This window comes from Palaemon carinicauda, unplaced genomic scaffold, assembly GCF_036898095.1.
Source record: "Palaemon carinicauda isolate YSFRI2023 unplaced genomic scaffold, ASM3689809v2 scaffold95, whole genome shotgun sequence".
NCBI classification, from domain to species: domain Eukaryota; kingdom Metazoa; phylum Arthropoda; class Malacostraca; order Decapoda; family Palaemonidae; genus Palaemon; species Palaemon carinicauda.
In genome coordinates, this window is record NW_027172258.1 from 299,870 (window position 1) to 322,540 (window position 22,671).

At 39.0% G+C, this 22,671-nt stretch overlaps 1 long non-coding RNA gene across 1 annotated transcript in view; it reads right to left on the bottom strand.

The window, feature by feature from the left end:
* LOC137637726 (uncharacterized) overlaps positions 1 to 22,671 on the bottom strand; it is a 37,258-nt gene that overhangs the window by 8,718 nt on the left and 5,869 nt on the right. The window contains exons 2-4 of the long non-coding RNA XR_011043765.1: positions 14,674 to 14,770; positions 13,510 to 13,764; positions 950 to 1,050 (exon numbers count right to left, since the gene is read on the bottom strand). This is a non-coding gene — a long non-coding RNA (uncharacterized lncRNA). The remainder of the gene's footprint in view (positions 1 to 949; positions 1,051 to 13,509; positions 13,765 to 14,673; positions 14,771 to 22,671) is intronic.

Sequence of the window (22,671 nt, forward strand, 5' to 3'; positions counted from 1 at the left end):
AGGCATTCCCTCAATAAGAGGGCTCCTGGTTGTAGGATAAACAGCACGGCTGAAGCTCAGTGACTTCTTCAAGGCATTCCCTCAATAAGAGGGCTCCTGGTTGTAGGATAAATAGCACGGCTGAAGCTCAGTGACTTCTTCAAGGCATTCCCTCAATAAGAGGGCTCCTGGTTGTAGGATAAATAGCACGGCTGAAGCTCGGTGACTTCTTCAAGGCATTCCCTCATTAAGTGGGCTCCTGGTTGTAGGATAAACAGCACGGCTGAAGCTCGGTGACTTCTTCAAGGCATTCCCTCATTAAGTGGGCTCCTGGTTGTAGGATAAACAGCACGGCTGAAGCTCGGTGACTTCTTCAAGGCATTCCCTCATTAAGTGGGCTCCTGGTTGTAGGATAAACAGCACGGCTGAAGCTCAGTGACTTCTTCAAGGCATTCCCTCATTAAGAGGGCTCCTGGTTGTAGGATAAACAGCACGGCTGAAGCTCAATGACTTCATCAAGGCATTCCCTCATTAAAAGGGCTCCTGGTTTTAGAATAAATAGCAAATGAATTCCAGTAAGTTTCAATAATATAATGGCACATTCAAAATCAACAGATTTTTAAAGACAAAGACCCAATTTTCTTACAAATAAAATGGTAACAGAATAAATTTTAACAAAACATGCATTATCCCTTTCCAGTAATAAGGGTGAAGACACCCAAGGGTTTGTGAACAGACCAATTATAAATGCTTCACATTTAGACAAATTATTGATTTGGAACAATTTTTTGTAATGAGTATGAAGTTATACTGTATTTTTTTTCAGAAAATACAGTTTAACTTCATACTTGCCGGTCTTAAGACCACACTAGATAACCTATAACTTTTAATTGAATGAAGGCAATGAGTCTATTTCAAATTTCACAGTGTGTTGAGAAATTTTCTACCATACATGTTATTTGGGTTAAACCTTAAATTCTTCTCGGTGCATTATCTTGAAATTTACTTCTAATCTTGATAGTCAGATCAACTCGAATAAGACTTACTGCATTGCAGACCGTGAAGAATTACCTGTAGAAATAAATGAAGTATTAAAAACATTGACCTTTTTTGTTCATTCAACATCAAATTCACTTATTACTAAGCTAAGCAAAAAACCAGATTTTACTACAACATTTAAAGACATGAGAATAAATACTAAAAAAATTCTAAATATATCTACAAATGAATGAATAATTACATACATACACTAAGGCACTTCCTCCAATTTTGGGGGGTAGCCGACATCAAACAAATGAAACAAAAAAGGGGACATCTCCTCTCTATGCTCCTCCCAGCCTGACAAGGGACTCAATCGAGTTTGGCTGGTACTGCTAGGGTGGCACAGCCCACCCTCCCACACAATGAATAATTAGTAATTAAAAATTGAAAAACAATGGCAGTTACAATTTCATTAAACAAAGACAAAAAGGCCAAAATGGAAAAAAAAAATACATTCAATACTTGACTTTCAACAAAATACCTCGACAGGATTGCAATTGGATATATAGAATCTAGCCCATATGAAGTACAAAGAGGCAAGACAGCAGGGTGGGAGAAAGCAAGCTGTTATAATAGTCAAGTAGAAGGGCCTAGAGTCCGACGGCAAAAAAAGAAACTAAATTAAGGCACAGCAGCTTTCAAAAGCAAGTAAAATGAAGGGACTCGATTGTTGATGCTGAAATTTATCAATAAAACTAGTTAACCCTTTTTGGAAATTTCCAACCCTTAACCCGCAAGGGGTTATTTTTTTCCCAGCACATTTTGCAGTATATATTTTTTCAAATTGCTCTAACAGCCTTAATTTTTGTCATAGAGAGGTCAGGTTGGTCTCATTCTCTTGGAAAATGCCTGAATTTTCTCAAAAAAATTTCAAAAATATGAAAAAACGATTTTGTTATAGCATTTTTTTGCAAGGACGTACCGGTACGTCCATGGGGGTAAAGGTATGGCTTTTGTGAAACATACCAGTACATCCTTTGGGGGTAAAAGGGTTAAGCAAATCATCTCTCTAATTCTATTATCTGTGACTATATACTGGCTGCTGGAAGATGCCCAGTACAGTATCATAAAATACTCCACACTAAACCACAAAATGAAATTTCATTGTGCTTGTTGAATTATCTCAAGTTCTTATCTAGCCATGTACGTATTGTGCACAGAAGTAGCAAATGGATGATGCCTCAAATAGTCACTTCAAAACAATGCTGTCAACACTTGCAGTACTGTACTTCAGTACTAAACAATGCTGTCAACACTTGCAGTACTGTACTTCAGTACTGTTTGTTACCTATGCACTGCAGTAAAGGTTACAGTACTATACAGTCTGAGTACCTTTAGCCACACTTTGCGTTGTCCAAACCTGATGAAAATTCACATGTTCAGCAATTGGCCTTTAGTAAATCCATTAATAACCAACATGAAAACACAAAATGACTGACTAGGTTAGGTTATGAGAAAATGGGTTTGTGTCGACTGAAGGAAGAAATTTCAGAACACGACTGAATTATGACAATGTTTACACCTCCAAGAACCGCTCAGTTCATCTTCCTTTCTTACAATTACGTTTTACACCATCAATTGCAGTAATTGTGTCATTATTTGTACCCAATCTGGCTACTCCGAGGACATGAAAATGCCGTAACGGCGCCCTTCACGGTCTGGACAAAGTGGCATGGTTGGACCTCAAGGGTAGGAACACCTGAAAAAGAAAGAGAGAAAAGAAATTAGTTCCAGCTAGCTTAGGTTAACGGGAGAGTGAGACACATCTACACTCTACTGAGCCAAAATAAAAAGTGACTGAGTCACCAGTGCTGGTGGGAGCAGTGGATGAACACACCCCCGCTAACTACCGGTTTACTAAAACCCTAGTCAACTTCAGTTTCGACTGGTTTTCAGCTCCACCGATATAACAATGCTAGGTTGAAGAGCGGAAAGTTTGTATCTTGTGTCGGGACAACATATGTTCATATTAAAAAAAACTTGCTAGAAAAACATCTACAGCTAAAAACAAAGTCACTGAAAATGACAAATTCATAGATAATTTGTATTTTTCCCTAACTAATACAGACCTGGAGTTATTTATATGGATTATCTTTCAGCATAGCTGGAAGTAGCCATTAGATTTCAACTGCGAGGTGGCAAACCTGCTTATCCACTCGAGGGTGGCTGGGGGGAACTACAGCAGCTCCAGTTGTCATAGATGATAACCTCTGGGGTAGAGGAACATGTTCCTTCGGACGTGAAGAAAGGTCCGGACTAATAGGTACGTTAGCGGACCTATTAAGAGAGCAGAAGAGGACTCATCCCTTGAGTGAACACGCAAACCAAGACGCAAGACCTCCTGTAGCTTCTCCTTTGATGGGGGACCCGTCAACCCTAAGGAGGGCCACAGCAAACGAACAGCTATGTATGAGAGGGACTCCCCCGTGGAGGGCTCCCTTACTGCCTCTCTAGGGTCAACAATATGAGGAGACACCAAACGAGGTTATCCCAGCGTTACCACTCATACTCAACTTCTTCCCCTTCCAGGCTGACCCCGAAGGGAAAGAATCCTTTTTAAACTACTACTTCCGCATACCAAACCTCACCCACTGGGAGGGCAATCACTCCCGACACACTACAAGGAGATTCCTTCGAACACGAGCGACTTCGGTACAAAGGACAGTGTGTGTGAGGATCGGTCTCCTCCGAGGACATGAAGGTGCCGCAACGGCGCGCATCACGCCCTGGACAAAGTGGCGTGGTTGGACCTCACAGGCAGGCTCACCTGAAACAGAAAAAGAGAAAAGAAATTTGTTCCAGTCAGTTTAGGTTAACAAGCAAGGATGTAGGGATCACCATGTACAGTAGATCGTACTCTGAAATGAGAAAAAATAAATATTTCTTTAAAATAACTTTAACAAATTAAAAAACAAAATGGTGGTAGCTAGAATACAATTAGAAAGATTAATTTTTCTGGTTTAAGTTCTGAAAAGAAAATGTAAAAAAAATAATTATAAGGTTTCCTGAAAAAGATAAAAAATTCTACAAGCGAAAATTACATATAAAGATGACTCTGATGACGATGAAGACTTAGACGAACTCAATGACGAAGACTTTGACGAATGCTTCAATATGAAGATAACATTAACTCTGATAACTTCAACGACGACCTTGTTCGTAGTATGCATTTTGAAATCCATCCATAAGAGCTAGTTGTTACACCTTGAGTCAAACCACATGGTTCTATACAGTAAAGTGGGAGGAATAAATGTGGTTGAGGAATGAAGTTGGTGTTTGTGAAACACTAGCATTCCACGAAGGCAAACGTCTTCCTACTAGGTCATATTGAAATATCCCTGCCAGAGATATTTTTCTCCTTTTGTTCCTACTCTAACCCTCCACTAGAGTAGGAGACTCATCTTCTTGCAAGCACAGATAGTGGAGTTTGTGTGCTAAAACCACACATCTTCTGGCAGGTCACATCATAGCGGCAATTGTGCGCTTAAATTAGACATCTTCTAGCAGATCATATTATAGTTTACACTTTCCTAGTTATGACTGTGAGATTCCAGGACCTCCTAAGAATGCAGTGCATTAAAGTATACCATATCGGAACAAATGATCATTTACAAAATAATGCTTTCATTTCTATCATTTTGTAGATCATACTCTGAAAGACAAAAAAAGTAAATTAACTATACAGTAACACAATAATGAAGAACATTTTCTTCCAAATAAAGTTCTCCAACGAATCATACTAAAAAATACCAGCATTATAGAACAGGCTAATATATAAATCAGCCTTCAACACAATGTTTGGGTTAAAACACCCTATTCTTTATTTTATAGATAGCCCTTTTCTTAAAGCCTTTCAAGAGCTTTGGAACACTAATTGCAAGATTCTGCAATGTCTTCTGGGAGAGTTTATCGCAGGTACTCCTAATACCTCACGGTAGGTCTGCAACTGGTTAATCACTTGCAGGATGACATTAGGTCACACCCCAGGGTTCCATAACGTTCGTTTCTCAAGTTCCTCAGGAGTCTTGTCCTTCCTGGCGAGGATTCCAGACCTAAATCCCAGGGTAAACAGAGTGGGAACGGGGAGTAGCTTACAGGCGTTTCCCGATGTTCCGAATGGAATAAGTTGAGTGATGGTGAAAACCTTCATAAAATATCCTTTCCAACATGCGATGATGCTGGGATCACCATGTACAGTAGATCGTACTCTGAAATGAGAAGTCCTAATTAGGAAGATTCAATTTTTTCCGGATTAAGTTCTGAAAAAAAAAATGTATAAAATAAACTTATATTTCCTGAAAAAGATATAAATTCTACAAGCAAAAATTACATATGAAGACGACGACTGATAATAACGACGAAGTCTCTGATGAATTCGATGACAACTAAGAAATATGGTAACATCAACGACGACCTTGTTTGTAGCATGCATTTAGAAATGCATCCACCCAGAAGAGAAACTTGATGCACCTTTAGTCGAACCACATGGTCCAATAAAATGGGAGGAATAAATGTGGTTGAGGAATGAAGTTGGTGTTTGTAAAACACTAGCTTTCCACGAAGGCAAACCTCTTCCTTCCCACTAGGTCATATCGAAATATCCCTGCCAGAGATATTTTTCTCCTTTTGTTCCTACTCTAACCCTCCACTAGAGTAGGACACTCATCTTCTGGCAAGCACAGATAGTGGAGTTTGTGTGCTAAAACCACACATCTTCTGGCAAGTCACATTATGGTGGCAATTGTGTGCTTAAATCAGACATCTAACAGTTCACATGATATTTTGGATTTTTCTAGTCATGACTGGGGGATTCCAGGACCCCCTATGAATGCAGTGCATTGAAGTATATCATATCGGAACAAATTGTCATTTATAAAATATCACTTCTATCATTTTGTAGATCATACTCTGAAAGACAAAAAAAATAAATTAACTATACAGTAACACAATAATGAAGAACATTTTCTTCCAAATAAAGTTCTCCAACGAATCATACTAAAAAATACCAGCATTATAGAACAGGCTAATATATAAATCAGCCTTCAACACAATGTTTGGGTTAAAACACCCTATTCTTTATTTTATAGATAGCCCTTTTCTTAAAGCCTTTCAAGAGCTTTGGAACACTAATTGCAAGATTCTGCAATGTCTTCTGGGAGAGTTTATCGCAGGTACTCCTAATACCTCACGGTAGGTCTGCAACTGGTTAATCACTTGCAGGATGACATTAGGTCACACCCCAGGGTTCCATAACGTTCGTTTCTCAAGTTCCTCAGGAGTCTTGTCCTTCCTGGCGAGGATTCCCGACCTAAATCCCAGGGTAAACAGAGTGGGAACGGGGAGTAGCTTACAGGCGTTTCCCGATGTTCCGAATGGAATAAGTTGAGTGATGGTGAAAACCTTCATAAAATATCCTTTCCAACATGCGATGATGCTGGGATCACCATGTACAGTAGATCGTACTCTGAAATGAGAAGTAACATATTTCTTATATAAAGTTTAATAAATTAAAAAAACAAGTGGTGGTAGCTAAAACCCAATTCAATTTTTCCGGATTAAGTTCTGAAAAAAAAAAAAATGTATAAAATAAACTTATATTTCCTGAAAAAGATATAAATTCTACAAGCAAAAATAACATATGAAGACGACGACTGATAATAACGACGAAGTCTCTGATGAATTCGATGACAACTAAGAAATATGGTAACATCAACGACGACCTTGTTTGTAGCATGCATTTAGAAATGCATCCACCCAGAAGAGAAACTTGATGCACCTTTAGTCGAACCACATGGTCCAATAAAATGGGAGGAATAAATGTGGTTGAGGAATGAAGTTGGTGTTTGTAAAACACTAGCTTTCCACGAAGGCAAACCTCTTCCTTCCCACTAGGTCATATCGAAATATCCCTGCCAGAGATATTTTTCTCCTTTTGTTCCTACTCTAACCCTCCACTAGAGTAGGACACTCATCTTCTGGCAAGCACAGATAGTGGAGTTTGTGTGCTAAAACCACACATCTTCTGGCAAGTCACATTATAGTGGCAATTGTGTGCTTAAATCAGACATCTAACAGTTCACATGATATTTTGGATTTTTCTAGTCATGACTGGGGGATTCCAGGACCCCCTATGAATGCAGTGCATTGAAGTATATCATATCGGAACAAATTGTCATTTATAAAATATCACTTCTATCATTTTGTAGATCATACTCTGAAAGACAAAAAAAATAAATTAACTATACAGTAACACAATAATGAAGAACATTTTCTTCCAAATAAAGTTCTCCAACGAATCATACTAAAAAATACCAGCATTATAGAACAGGCTAATATATAAATCAGCCTTCAACACAATGTTTGGGTTAAAACACCCTATTCTTTATTTTATAGATAGCCCTTTTCTTAAAGCCTTTCAAGAGCTTTGGAACACTAATTGCAAGATTCTGCAATGTCTTCTGGGAGAGTTTATCGCAGGTACTCCTAATACCTCACGGTAGGTCTGCAACTGGTTAATCACTTGCAGGATGACATTAGGTCACACCCCAGGGTTCCATAACGTTCGTTTCTCAAGTTCCTCAGGAGTCTTGTCCTTCCTGGCGAGGATTCCAGACCTAAATCCCAGGGTAAACAGAGTGGGAACGGGGAGTAGCTTACAGGCGTTTCCCGATGTTCAAAATGGAATAAGTTGAGTGATGGCGAAAACCTTCATAAAATATCCTTTCCAACATGCGATGATGCTGGGATCACCATGTACAGTAGATCGTACTCTGAAATGAGAAGTAACACATATTTCTTATATAAAGTTTAATAAATTAAAAAAACAAGTGGTGGTAGCTAAAACCCAATTCAATTTTTCCGGATTAAGTTCTGAAAAAAAAAAAAAATGTATAAAATAAACTTATATTTCCTGAAAAAGATATAAATTCTACAAGCAAAAATAACATATGAAGACGACGACTGATAATAACGACGAAGTCTCTGATGAATTCGATGACAACTAAGAAATATGGTAACATCAACGACGACCTTGTTTGTAGCATGCATTTAGAAATGCATCCACCCAGAAGAGAAACTTGATGCACCTTTAGTCGAACCACATGGTCCAATAAAATGGGAGGAATAAATGTGGTTGAGGAATGAAGTTGGTGTTTGTAAAACACTAGCTTTCCACGAAGGCAAACCTCTTCCTTCCCACTAGGTCATATCGAAATATCCCTGCCAGAGATATTTTTCTCCTTTTGTTCCTACTCTAACCCTCCACTAGAGTAGGACACTCATCTTCTGGCAAGCACAGATAGTGGAGTTTGTGTGCTAAAACCACACATCTTCTGGCAAGTCACATTATAGTGGCAATTGTGTGCTTAAATCAGACATCTAACAGTTCACATGATATTTTGGATTTTTCTAGTCATGACTGGGGGATTCCAGGACCCCCTATGAATGCAGTGCATTGAAGTATATCATATCGGAACAAATTGTCATTTATAAAATATCACTTCTATCATTTTGTAGATCATACTCTGAAAGACAAAAAAAATAAATTAACTATACAGTAACACAATAATGAAGAACATTTTCTTCCAAATAAAGTTCTCCAACGAATCATACTAAAAAATACCAGCATTATAGAACAGGCTAATATATAAATCAGCCTTCAACACAATGTTTGGGTTAAAACACCCTATTCTTTATTTTATAGATAGCCCTTTTCTTAAAGCCTTTCAAGAGCTTTGGAACACTAATTGCAAGATTCTGCAATGTCTTCTGGGAGAGTTTATCGCAGGTACTCCTAATACCTCACGGTAGGTCTGCAACTGGTTAATCACTTGCAGGATGACATTAGGTCACACCCCAGGGTTCCATAACGTTCGTTTCTCAAGTTCCTCAGGAGTCTTGTCCTTCCTGGCGAGGATTCCCGACCTAAATCCCAGGGTAAACAGAGTGGGAACGGGGAGTAGCTTACAGGCGTTTCCCGATGTTCAAAATGGAATAAGTTGAGTGATGGTGAAAACCTTCATAAAATATCCTTTCCAACATGCGATGATGCTGGGATCACCATGTACAGTAGATCGTACTCTGAAATGAGAAGTAACACATATTTCTTATATAAAGTTTAATAAATTAAAAAAACAAGTGGTGGTAGCTAAAACCCAATTCAATTTTTCCGGATTAAGTTCTGAAAAAAAAAAAAATGTATAAAATAAACTTATATTTCCTGAAAAAGATATAAATTCTACAAGCAAAAATAACATATGAAGACGACGACTGATAATAACGACGAAGTCTCTGATGAATTCGATGACAACTAAGAAATATGGTAACATCAACGACGACCTTGTTTGTAGCATGCATTTAGAAATGCATCCACCCAGAAGAGAAACTTGATGCACCTTTAGTCGAACCACATGGTCCAATAAAATGGGAGGAATAAATGTGGTTGAGGAATGAAGTTGGTGTTTGTAAAACACTAGCTTTCCACGAAGGCAAACCTCTTCCTTCCCACTAGGTCATATCGAAATATCCCTGCCAGAGATATTTTTCTCCTTTTGTTCCTACTCTAACCCTCCACTAGAGTAGGACACTCATCTTCTGGCAAGCACAGATAGTGGAGTTTGTGTGCTAAAACCACACATCTTCTGGCAAGTCACATTATAGTGGCAATTGTGTGCTTAAATCAGACATCTAACAGTTCACATGATATTTTGGATTTTTCTAGTCATGACTGGGGGATTCCAGGACCCCCTATGAATGCAGTGCATTGTAGTATATCATATCGGAACAAATTGTCATTTATAAAATATCACTTCTATCATTTTGTAGATCATACTCTGAAAGACAAAAAAAATAAATTAACTATACAGTAACACAATAATGAAGAACATTTTCTTCCAAATAAAGTTCTCCAACGAATCATACTAAAAAATACCAGCATTATAGAACAGGCTAATATATAAATCAGCCTTCAACACAATGTTTGGGTTAAAACACCCTATTCTTTATTTTATAGATAGCCCTTTTCTTAAAGCCTTTCAAGAGCTTTGGAACACTAATTGCAAGATTCTGCAATGTCTTCTGGGAGAGTTTATCGCAGGTACTCCTAATACCTCACGGTAGGTCTGCAACTGGTTAATCACTTGCAGGATGACATTAGGTCACACCCCAGGGTTCCATAACGTTCGTTTCTCAAGTTCCTCAGGAGTCTTGTCCTTCCTGGCGAGGATTCCCAACCTAAATCCCAGGGTAAACAGAGTGGGAACGGGGAGTAGCTTACAGGCGTTTCCCGATGTTCCGAATGGAATAAGTTGAGTGATGGTGAAAACCTTCATAAAATATCCTTTCCAACATGCGATGATGCTGGGATCACCATGTACAGTAGATCGTACTCTGAAATGAGAAGTAACACATATTTCTTATATAAAGTTTAATAAATTAAAAAAACAAGTGGTGGTAGCTAAAACCCAATTCAATTTTTCCGGATTAAGTTCTGAAAAAAAAAAAATGTATAAAATAAACTTATATTTCCTGAAAAAGATATAAATTCTACAAGCAAAAATAACATATGAAGACGACGACTGATAATAACGACGAAGTCTCTGATGAATTCGATGACAACTAAGAAATATGGTAACATCAACGACGACCTTGTTTGTAGCATGCATTTTGAAATGCATCCACCAAGAAGAGAAACTTGATGCACCTTTAGTCGAACCACATGGTCCTATAAAATGGGAGGATTAAATGTGGTTGAGGAATGATGTTGGTGTTTGTAAAACACTAGCATTCCATGAAGGCAAACCTCTTCCTTCCCACTAAGTCATATTGAAATATCCCACCCGGAGATATTTTTCTCCTTTTGTTCCTACTCTAACCCTCCACTAGAGTAGGAGACTCATCTTCTTGCAAGCACAGATAGTGGAGTTTGTGTGCTAAAACCACACATCTTCTGGCAGATCACATCATAGCCGCATTTGTGCTTAAATCAGACATCTTCTAGCAGATCATATGATAGTTTACACTTTTCTAGTCAAGACTGTGAGATTCCAGGACCTCCTAAGAATGCAGTGCAAAATATTTGGGTTAAAACTCCCTATTCTTTATTTTATAGATAGCCCTTTATTTAAAACCTTCCAAGAGCTTTGGAACACTAATTGCAAGATTCTGCAATGTCTTCTGGGAGAGTTTATCGCAGGTACTCCTAATACCTCACGGTACGTCTGCAACTGGTTAAATCACTTGCAGGATGACCTTAGGTCGTTTCTCACGTTCCTCAGGAGTCTTAGTCCTTCCTGGCGAGGATTCTCGACCTAAATCCCAAGGTTAAAAAGAGTGGGAACGGGGAGTAGCTTACAGGCGTTTCCCGATGTTCCGAATGGAATAAGTTGAGTGATGGCAAAAACCTTCATAAAATATCCTTTCCAACATGTAATGATGCTGGGATCACCATGTACAGTAGATCGTACTCTGAAATGAGAAGTAACACATATTTCTTATATAAAGTTTAATAAATTAAAAAAACAAGTGGTGGTAGCTAAAAAAATTAGGAAGATTCAATTTTTCCTGATTAAGTTCTGAAAAAAAAAAATGTAAAAAAAAAATAAGATTTACTGAAAAAGATATTAATTCTACATGCAAAAATTACATATGAAGAGGACTCTGATAACGACGGCAATGTCACTGTCCCTTGGTCCTGACATTCATGAGCTACCTTAAAAATAAAATAGAATAAAAAAAACCTGGCAATACTTACCTCACAATATTTAGAGACCAACTAGTGCCACACCTTGAAGCATAGATTAGTACCCAATTAAAAAACCTTTGATTAAAGTTTAGAGTTGATAAACTCATAATAAACACCGAGTAAAGCATTTTATGTTGAACCAAAAAGGTAAGTATTACACCAGATTGTCAGCCATTGTATACAACACAGTTAACAAAATATGACAAATTTGTAGATAATTTGTATTTTTCCCTAATACAAACCTGTAGTTATCTATATATGGCTGTCTATATCTTGGGCAAAGACGATAGGTAGGTGCCAATTAGACTTTAGGAGCCAGGTGGCAACTTTACCCATAGCTTGGGTAGGGGGTAGCCAGTGGTACACAAAACCATCCCATCCGACGACAGGATAACCACGCTGAGAAAGGTCGTAAGATCTTTTTTCAAGACGACAAGAAATCCCAGCCCAAAAGTGGCTACGTCTCCTCACAAACCTTTCATTCCTGGCCAGTCTAATTCCTAACGGCCGCCTTAACATTTCATCTCTCCAGTGACACAGTGAGTCCAATTGCAATCAGGCATTTGATTCCCCACACATTCTGATCCCAATGGGACCAGAAAAATAGACAGACCTCGAGTGGTGGGTGGCAGATGAGAATCTACGGAGGGTTATATATCTTCTCGTCCTCCCCCCGCACTTGATGCTGTTTTTCGACGCATTGAAAGAAGGGAGGGGCACCAACGTGGTGCAACCCAACACGACCTCAGGTCTCTTGTCACAGTCAAAAAAGGACCTTCGCATAAATCTCTCAAAGCATATAAGTAAGAATATGAGCACCTCAGTATTTCTATACCACCACCACCCCAAAAAACACACACACCATTCCACTTCTGGAGTACTACAAAATATGCATTGTCACTCCACTGGACTTTTTCTACATTTGAACATGACAATTCGTTTTCTGACACTTTGGTTTTATCAGTTTCTTATAACTGAGGAGTAATCTTGTATGGCCTACCAGACTTCGGGTTTGAACGAGGCAGGTTCTGTTCCCCTCATCACTAAAACATTTCACGAGCCACTCAACTCTTCCTTCGATTCCCGTTGACAATGGCCCCACACGCACAAAAAATATGAACCAGTTATTAAATAAATCTTTATTTTTTCCATTTTAGTACCTATATTGGTTAGAAAAATGGATCCAATGGTCGTTTTAGGAAATAAAACCCTATTTGGGCCACAGCACCTCAAAATAAAAAGGATCACCAGGTCCTTGTTGAGTTTTTATTTTTGTCAGAAATTGTGTACTTTCTGCATTGACTACTAAATTCAATAACTTATAAAACTAGGTTAAGACTTTCAAAAGCAAATAACTCAAAAATACTTGGCAATTACTGCAAACATCTAATGAAAGCAAAGAGCGTGAAAAATTTAGATATAAAAAAAACCTGAAATAGAAAATAAGTTTGGTGATGCGTAGTATCGGCTAAAAAAAAAAGAAAAAAAAAAAAGTCTCAAACTTCCATCATGTTCATTAGGCAAAATATTTATACCACAAATAATCACAGATATTTCATTTACCTAAACATGATAAAACAATAAGTTACATCATAAACACTCACCTAACAGCACAACGATAAGAGATCTCAAGTCTGGAAACATCAAATTCTTCACCATTGAATGTGTGTTTTGCACCAAAAACTTTTCTCTAGTATGAATAGCAAGGCTACTGCCAGAATTCTTGGTACTGATAAAAAAAAACTTACACTGGGAAGAAAATCTCAACAGCAAGGTTTCTCTGGTAAGCATGTGGTGGTCCATGTGGTAATGTCCCTGACTAGGGTTCGAGTACCACTCAAGCTCCTTAGTTTCCTTGGCTGCTGCAACCTCACCATCCTTACCTAAGGATAGGGGGTTTGGGAGAGCTATAAGTCTATCTGCCGAGTCATCACCAGCCATTACCTGGCCTTCCTTGGTTCTTGCTTGGGTGGAGGGGGGCTTGGGGTCAGTGGCATAAAAACCTGAAAAATATGAACCAGTTAATAAAAGATTCTTAAATCCTTTTTAGAACTTATATTGGCTAGAACATTGGAATGACAAAGTCTATTAATAGCAGTTTCACCAATATTATACTATTATGCATAAGATTTTTCATAACTCTGACCATCCTTTACATTCAGATCTCCCTGGACAATTCTATCCTGTTCGTAATACTAGGCAGGCAGTTAATTCTAATAGCCAGGCCTTCTCCATCACGAGGCTCAATACTACGCAGTACTCTAGAAGTTTTATTCCAGCTGTTACCAAGTTGTGGAATGATCTTCCTAATCGGGTGGTTGAATCAGTAGAACTTCAAAAGTTCAAAGTTGGAGCAAATGCTTTTTTGTTGACCAGGCGGACAAGAGTCTTTTTATAGTTTATTTATAACATATTGGTTTTTGATGTTGTTAATAGTTTATATATGACATGTCTGTTTTGACGTTGTTACTTATTTTAGAATGATTTATTGTTAATTTGTTCTCTTCATTTATTTATTTCCTTATTTCCTTTCCTCACTGGGCTATCTTTCCCTGTTGGAGCCCCTGGGCTTATAGCATCTTGCTTTTCCAACTAGGGTTGTAGCTTGGATAGTAATAATAATAATAATAATAATAATAATAATAATAATAATAATAATAATAATAAATGCGAATGACATGGCTACTGCCAAAATGTTTGGTACTGAAAAAAAACTTCTGAGACCAAATTATTATTGGAGCAATGAAAAATCCCACACACTCACAAACACAAGTACCAAACAAAACCTTTGATTAAAGGTTATAGTTTCTAAACACTAAGTTATGGATTTTACGTTGAAACCGATAAGGCAAATATTACATCAGCTTGTCGCCAGCCATTGTATACAACATGCTTAACAAAATGATATATACCTTTAAAATTTTTTTCAAGGGCATCATCCTTTCCATGTCAGTCCCCCTATGGTGTCTAAGCCTCCTTATTCTCTTTCCAGTGGCATCAACCAGAAGTCTGAAAAATACGAAACGGTTATTAAATAATTCTTAAATCCTTTTGTTTTATTAATATTGGTTAAACATTAGAATAACCAAGTCTATCAATTTGTTTGTCACTATTAAACTAGATTTAAATGTTTTTTATATGTTTGAGTGGAGACAACGTTGGTTGCTTTAGGAAACGTGGTTTCGAGGAAGATTCCTCTAAATTAACTCTAGCAAGATATTCAAAACCCAATTAATTGTCAAAAGAATTTCATTCAATTGAGAATGTGACAAAAATAACCTAAAGAAATTAACTACCTCTACTTTCTACCTCCGCCAACGTCTTCGTTAGCTCTAGTTGTCTCGTCTACATTGTACAAAACTTTCCTTTCGTTACATTCTCTTGCTAAGGGAAGAAGGGGAGGTTAGGTTAGGCTATATAACTTTGATCTTCAATATAAAATGGGATATCTTTGTCAACCCGTAGCATACTACAGTATCTACAACTGCTCTAAAATTTGATCCTTAAGCCTACATAGAATATCGATGGCTATATTTGCTTCAAAGTAATTTGAAGACAAGTCTCGTATAATATAAAAAAAGGGAGCCTTTGTATATCTGCGGCCAGTTTCTCAGATTTGGATTAAAGATTGACATCAACTATTACATTTCCCCCCCCTTACTTAACCTACAAGCCATGTCATTACCTACTTACCTAATGGGGGAGGGGGGTGTTTACGCCCCTGCAAACCCCCTTCCACTGCCGTATCCGAGGTTAGCCGTAATCATACATACAGGTGGCCGTTATAATACATACACCCCTCAAAGAAAATATACTACACTTCATCCAAAAAACACCCTATACGAGAAAAAAAATCTGGGTAAATATATGACACTTTAATTTCTAGCCAAATACCAAACCATATATTGTTTCCACTTGCTTCCTTTCTTTTTTCTTTAGCATTTCCAACCATGACCTGGGGCACATTACTCGATTATGGGCTTTATGGGGAACAATGCATGCGCAGTAACTCAAAACCTGTCTCCAAAAATTAAACAATGAACTTAGATCTAGAAATATACTTATCTTAATCGAATGACACGCAAGTTATTACACCCCACTCTCCATTGAACAAAACTAAGGTTGTAGTTTACCTAATAATAATAATAATAAACATTAAGCACTCAGTAGAGTGCAGACCTCCACTGCGGAAGCTCATTTCTTGACCTCTTGCTCCATCTTGACCTAGACCTTTGACCTTAACATGTATTAATTGCTGTGGATTTTCATACACTTTTTATGAACCAAGTTTGAAGCCTCTGTGACATTGATAACCAAACTTACAGCTAATTACGTAAATTGGACATTTTGTTTGACCAAACCTTGCCTACAAGAGTTTAATCATTTCCTGCTTTCTACATAACAGTTGATCCCTGCAGGTTTCATTACTACAAGATTAAAATTGTGGCCAGGAAGCTGTTCACACACACACACACACACAAACAGGGGGTAAGACGGTAAGACGTAACCACCTTCCAACTTCCTTGGCGGAGTAAAAATATCAAACTAGCCATTTTGCTGGTAAATAAAGTATTATAAATAAATCAAAATCTGTAAGAGCAAATTGTTCGGCCACCAGACCTGCTCACAGAAAATGGGAATCCTTCCTAACCGTATCCATCATCTAACACACTTAAAACCATATGTTTATAGTGGTACACCCACTTGACACTTATCAATTCAGTTCTTTGCTTTTTTTTAGAATTGGGGTGACCTGTTTGGTAACGTCATAGACTGGTGATCGCTACGGGAGTTCAAGTCCCGCTCAAACTCGCTAGTTCCTTCAGTAGCTGCAACCTTACCATCCTTGTGAGCATAGTTGGGGGAGCCCACAGGTCCACCTGCTGAGGCATCAGCATCCATTGCCTGGCCCTCCCTGCTATAGTAAGTCTCTAGGGCAATGCCACCATCCCTTGCCTCGGCCGTTCATGAGCGACCTGTAAAACCTGCGTAAGTCAGTCTCTCGGGCAATGCCACCGTCCCCTGCCTCGGCCGTTCATGAGCGACCTGTAAAACCTGCGTAAGTCAGTCTCTCGGGCAATGCCACCGTCCCCTGCCTCGGCCGTTCATGAGCGACCTGTAAAACCTGCGTAAGTCAGTCTCTCGGGCAATGCCACCGTCCCCTGCCTCGGCCGTTCATGAGCGACCTGTAAAACATGCGTAAGTCAGTCTCTCGGGCAATGCCACCGTCCCCTGCCTCGGCCGTTCATGAGCGACCTTTAAAACCTGCGTAAGTCAGTCTCTCAACCGTCCCCTGCCTCGGCCGTTCATGAGCGACCTTTAAAACCTGCATAAGTCAGTCTCTCGGGCAATGCCACCGTCCCCTGCCTCGGCCATTCATGAGCGACCTTTAAACCTGGCTCCCCTCACTCGCTATCTACCATCTCCTTGCCCATCTGTACTGGCAAATGATAAGCGCCACACTCCACACATTAGCCAAGCGGCCACGTATTGTAGCTGACAAATCTTCTGTTACTATACCACCTACACTAACCGATTTCAGTTCATAAATTGGTTTTATTATAGTTTATTTCAGGTTACCGTAACCTAGGGGGAAAACTTTTTTTCTATAGAAAAAGGTATGTTCTCTTTAAAAATTGACACTCATTCCTCTTGGAAATGAATAGTTTCAGAAATATATATATATATATATATATATCTATATCCGCCGATAATGGGGGACCCCTAGCGGGAACTCGGGGTTTTGGGTTGAGAAAACATACTGGGTAAACGGTATATAAACGTAAAACAAGCCTTTTCTTCTCTATACATTACCTTCTTGAATGTATAGTAAACCGATGAAAAAATACACTAATTATCTACAGTATATCCTATACTAACGGTATATTTTTCATTTATTTGTCGACATTCTACGGGTCGGGTGTAGTCGGTCTCGTTCGTTCATTTGTACATAGCAGTTTTCGATCTTCCACGCATAGACTCCACCTCCACCAATACGGTTATTTCTTCTCTTATAACCCCGGAGTCAATTCTTTTCTCTCATGCTGTCCCCTCAATTCTTTCATCCCTCTATATTTACTGTCCAATCCCTTGTCAAACTTTACTTCTCGCTATTTCTTCCCCTGCCAACTTGCCATGGGCCAGCGCGGCAGGGTATGGCCCACAATCTCCCCAAATGAGTTACAACCACAGACAAAAATTTGGCCGTTCCTGTTGGGTCAGCGGATTTAAATCAAGGCCCAACCACACAGTCTGATTTGGATAGGGACTGTGTGCTGTAAAAGTGACTATCCAACCCTAAAACAGTGCTTAACATTGCTACGTACAATGTAAGAACCCTCTCTGAAGAGATACACCTGAGTAGCCTGGAAACAGAGATTATGAACATCAATTGGGATATTATCGGAATCTCCGAGATGAGAAGACCAGGTGAGAAAAATCCAAATGCTTAAAAGCGGACACTTGCTTTACAACTGTGGCAAGGAAAGCAAGCAAAATGGTGTTGGATTTCTCATAAGCAAACCTTACACAGCAACACTGAGAAGTTCACAGCCACATCAGACAGAGTTGCTAGTGTCACTCTTAGAATTTCAAAGCGGTACAGACTAACTATCATACAGGTATATGCTCCCACATCATTGTCATCCCAAGAGGAACTGGATAACTTTTATGATGACCTATATACCACTCTAAATAACAACAAAGCCCATTACAACATCATAATGGGGGATTTCAATGCTAAAATTGGAAAAGGGAATGAGGATTGCGTTGGCAAATTTGGATATGGGGAGAGAAATGAAAGGGGAGATGACTTGATAAATTTTGCTGTAGCACATAACTTCAAGATCATGAACACATTCTTTCAAATGAGTGAAAACAAGAGATGGACATGGCGAAGCCCAAACCATGAAACACGTAATGAAATAGACTACATACTGGTAGACAAACATAGTTAAAAATGTTGATGTCCTGAACCAAGTCAATGTAGGCAGTGATCACAGGATGGTAAGATGCAAAGTCCAAATCAACACCAAACAAGAAAGGCAAAAACTATTCTTCTTAAGACCAGAACATATCAAAGTACCTGAAGCTCTCAAATCTACATTTCAGATAGAGTTAAAAAAGCGCTACGAGATTCTTGGAAATTTAGAAGACCAATACAGTAATGAAACTGATCTTGAAAACTTGAATAATAACATTATTATCCCCCTGAAAGAAGTAGCAAAGAAGTTCCAGGACACAAAACCCTCTGACAACAGCAAATTCTCGGAAGACACAAAGAACCTCATGAAAAAACGGAGAAATCTCAAGGCCCCCATCAACAGTGAGGGAGAAAATTGAAGCAGCAGAACTAAACAAAACTATACAGAAAAGCAACGAGAAGACCTAAGCAATAGGATGACAAAAATAATTGAAGATGTCATCAAACAAGGCAGAGGGTTTAAAACAGCAAAAAGAAAACTCGGCCAAGGGAAGCTGCAATTCACTGGGGTGCTAGAAGAAGACGAATCCCTTACAACCAACCGTGATGGAATAGCTAAGCGAGCAAGAGAGTACTACCAAAAGCTTTACTCCTCAGAAAGACCTCGTTACCATCTTCGTGAAAGAGCAAATCAACACCCATCTCATCACTTTCCAGAGATCACAGCAGGCGAGGTGAGACTAGCTGTCAAGCAAATGAAGAAAGGGAAAGCACCGGGACCAGATAACATCACGTTAGACCTAATAGCAGATGCTGATGAGCCAATCCAGGTCAGACTGGCACGACTATTCAATGAATGTCTGAAGAAGAGCAAAACGCCAGAAGAGTGGAATAAAGCTATCCTCATTCTACTCTACAAAAAAGGCGACCCCAGGGACATGAACAACCAACGGCTAATCAGCCTCCTTAATGTTATTTATAAAATTTTCACCAAAGTGATCACCAACCGAATTGTAGGAAAGCTTGATGAAAATCAGCCAAGGGAACAAGCGGGCTTTAGAAGAGGCTACTCCACAATTGACCATCTACAAACAGTAAACCAAATCATTGAGAAAGCAAATGAATATAAGATACCACTAGTAGTAGCACTTGTAGATTACACCAAAGCATTTGACTCGGATGAAACTGAGGTGGTCATGTCAGCGCTGGAAGAACAGGGAGTTGACTCAGTTTACATTAATGTACTCTGTCACATCTATGACCATGCAACATCATTTATTCGTCTCCACAAGGACTCTGAACCATTCCAACTCAAGAGAGGTGTCAGACAAGGTGACACTAGCTCACCCAAACTGTTTACTGCCTGCCTGGAGAGAGCTTTCCAACAACTCAACTGGCAAGAAAAAGGAATAAAAATAGATGGAGAATATCTAAGTCACCTAAGATTTGCTGATGACATCATTATCATTGCTCACACCAAAGAAGAGCTTCAACATATGCTCACCGAGCTAAATGAAGCAAGCAAATCAATTGGCCTCCACATGAACTTCCAAAAGACCAAAGTCATGAGCAATAAATATACTGAAAATGCAGATGACATACTTGAAATTGAAAACCAACAAATTGAGGAAGTGGACAACTACATCTACCATGGACAACGAATCTCTTTACATGACGCCTGTAGAGAGCGAAATAAAAAGAAGAATAACCCTCGGTTGGCAAGCGTTTGGAAGAGCCAGTACAGTGTTAAAAAATAAGAAGATTCCTATCATCTTAAAAAGGAAAGTCTATGATCAGTGTATCCTCCCCACTGTCACCTATGGGGCCGAAACTTGGAATCTAACAAATGAGCTTTCCCTTAAATTACGAACAATGCAGAGGGCACATGAGAGAATTATGCTAAATCTAACATGGAAGGATAGAAAAACAGCTAAATGGATACGTCAAAAAACTAAAGTAATGGATATCCTTGAAACCATTAGCAAGCTCAAATGGAACTGGGCAGGCCACATTGCCAGGATGACAGACAACCAATGGACATCACGAACAACCTTCTGGACACCCCGAGGATACACAAGAAACCGAGGAAGACAAAAAACCCGCTGGCGAGATGACTTAGACCAACATAAGCTACAGTGGCACAGAATAGCTTGCGATAGAAGTCTGTGGAGGAACCTGGGGAAGGCCTACATCCAACAAAGGACTTTTGAAGGCTGAAATGATGATGATGATGATGATAGCCCCTACCAATTTTCCCACTACGTCATTTTACCTGCCACATTCAAGTATTCTACCTCACCCCGTTTATTCAAGTATTTCACTTGATCCAGTACAACTAACCCATTCCTTTTATGTAATACCCACATATACATTTTACATTTGACCTAAGAATTACACGTTTTATTATTCTTTCTCTTATAAAATCACCTCATTCTATATTCCCATTAAATATTCATTATACACTCCATTTTATCTTGCTATTATTCCTTTATACATTTTGTTATTACCTTGTCATGCCCAAATTTCACATAAATACTTACTCTTGGACAAGTTTCCCATTCTAGTTCATTCATGGTTACTCTCTAGACTCCGTTGCTTTTCCGTTAACCAATCACGAACCCATACATTGCTTTGCCGTTAACCAATCACGAACCCATACATTGCTTTTCCGTTAACCAATCACGAACCCATACATTGCTTTGCCGTTAACCAATCACGAACCCATACATTGCTTTTCCGTTAACCAATCACGAACCCATACATTGCTTTGCCGTTAACCAATCACGAACCCATACATTGCTTTTCCGTTAACCAATCACGAACCCATACATTGCTTTGCCGTTAACCAATCACGAACCCATACATTGCTTTTCCGTTAACCAATCACGAACCCATACATTGCTTTGCCGTTAACCAATCACGAACCCATACATTGCTTTTCCGTTAACCAATCACGAACCCATACATTGCTTTGCCGTTAACCAATCACGAACCCATACATTGCTTTGCCGTTAACCAATCACGAACCCATACATTGCTTTTCCGTTAACCAATCACGAACCCATACGTATGGAAAGTTTACACAGGGGGGTTAATATTTCCAAACCCCTTCCCATATCTCTTCAAGTGATCTCTCCATACCCTTCCCAACAAATCCTTCTCCGTGGAAACCTTTGACCAAGTCAGGTCTTTGTCAGTTCAAGCGAGGTCTTTTTGCGTATTCTACGATGGAAGTTATAGAAACTTGTAGTGGCTGCAGTATTCCTTACTTGAAAGCATTTCCTTAATTTCATGGTGAATTCTTTGATACGTCATACAATGTTGATAACTTTCTTAAATCTCATAATGTAATACCCCAGCGTTTAGTGTTCCAAGCGCCGTTCATGGCTATCATACGGGAAAGATATTCACGTCTATTACTGCAATACTGAAACTAAGATAGCTATGACAAAGAAGAAACGGCGATGTGGATATACAGTAACTACCTATAAGGGTATATTTTTAGATAAAAGTCACCTTGCCCCATGGAAGATAATTTTATTTGTTAATCATTTCTTACGTAAACATTGGGATCATGATAAACTCATGAAGGGTATTGATATACAGTATTCTGTAAAACCAGTGTCGATTGGCGAAGTTTCTGTTCGGAGGTTACGGAATACTTTTTCGATAATCAAGAGGCGACTGGTGGTGACAGCAAAGCAAAATACAACCATGGGAGACCGTTAAGCGCCAAATAAGTCTTTGGGGGTATTGAACGTGTGTAAGAAATTTCTTAGGGGGGAATGCAGTACGTTGGGACAGGTAAGATAAGAGTACGGCAGTCTAAGGATACGGCTCCTAGGTTAGGTTAGGTGGAGAACCTTATGTTAGGTTGGTTAGGTTAGGTTAGGTAGGAAACATTCGGTTAGGTGATGTTCTTGCGACTGTAAAATGTGGTTTTTATAATCCCTTATAGTTCCCCTCCTCCTCTACTAAACATGCTGCT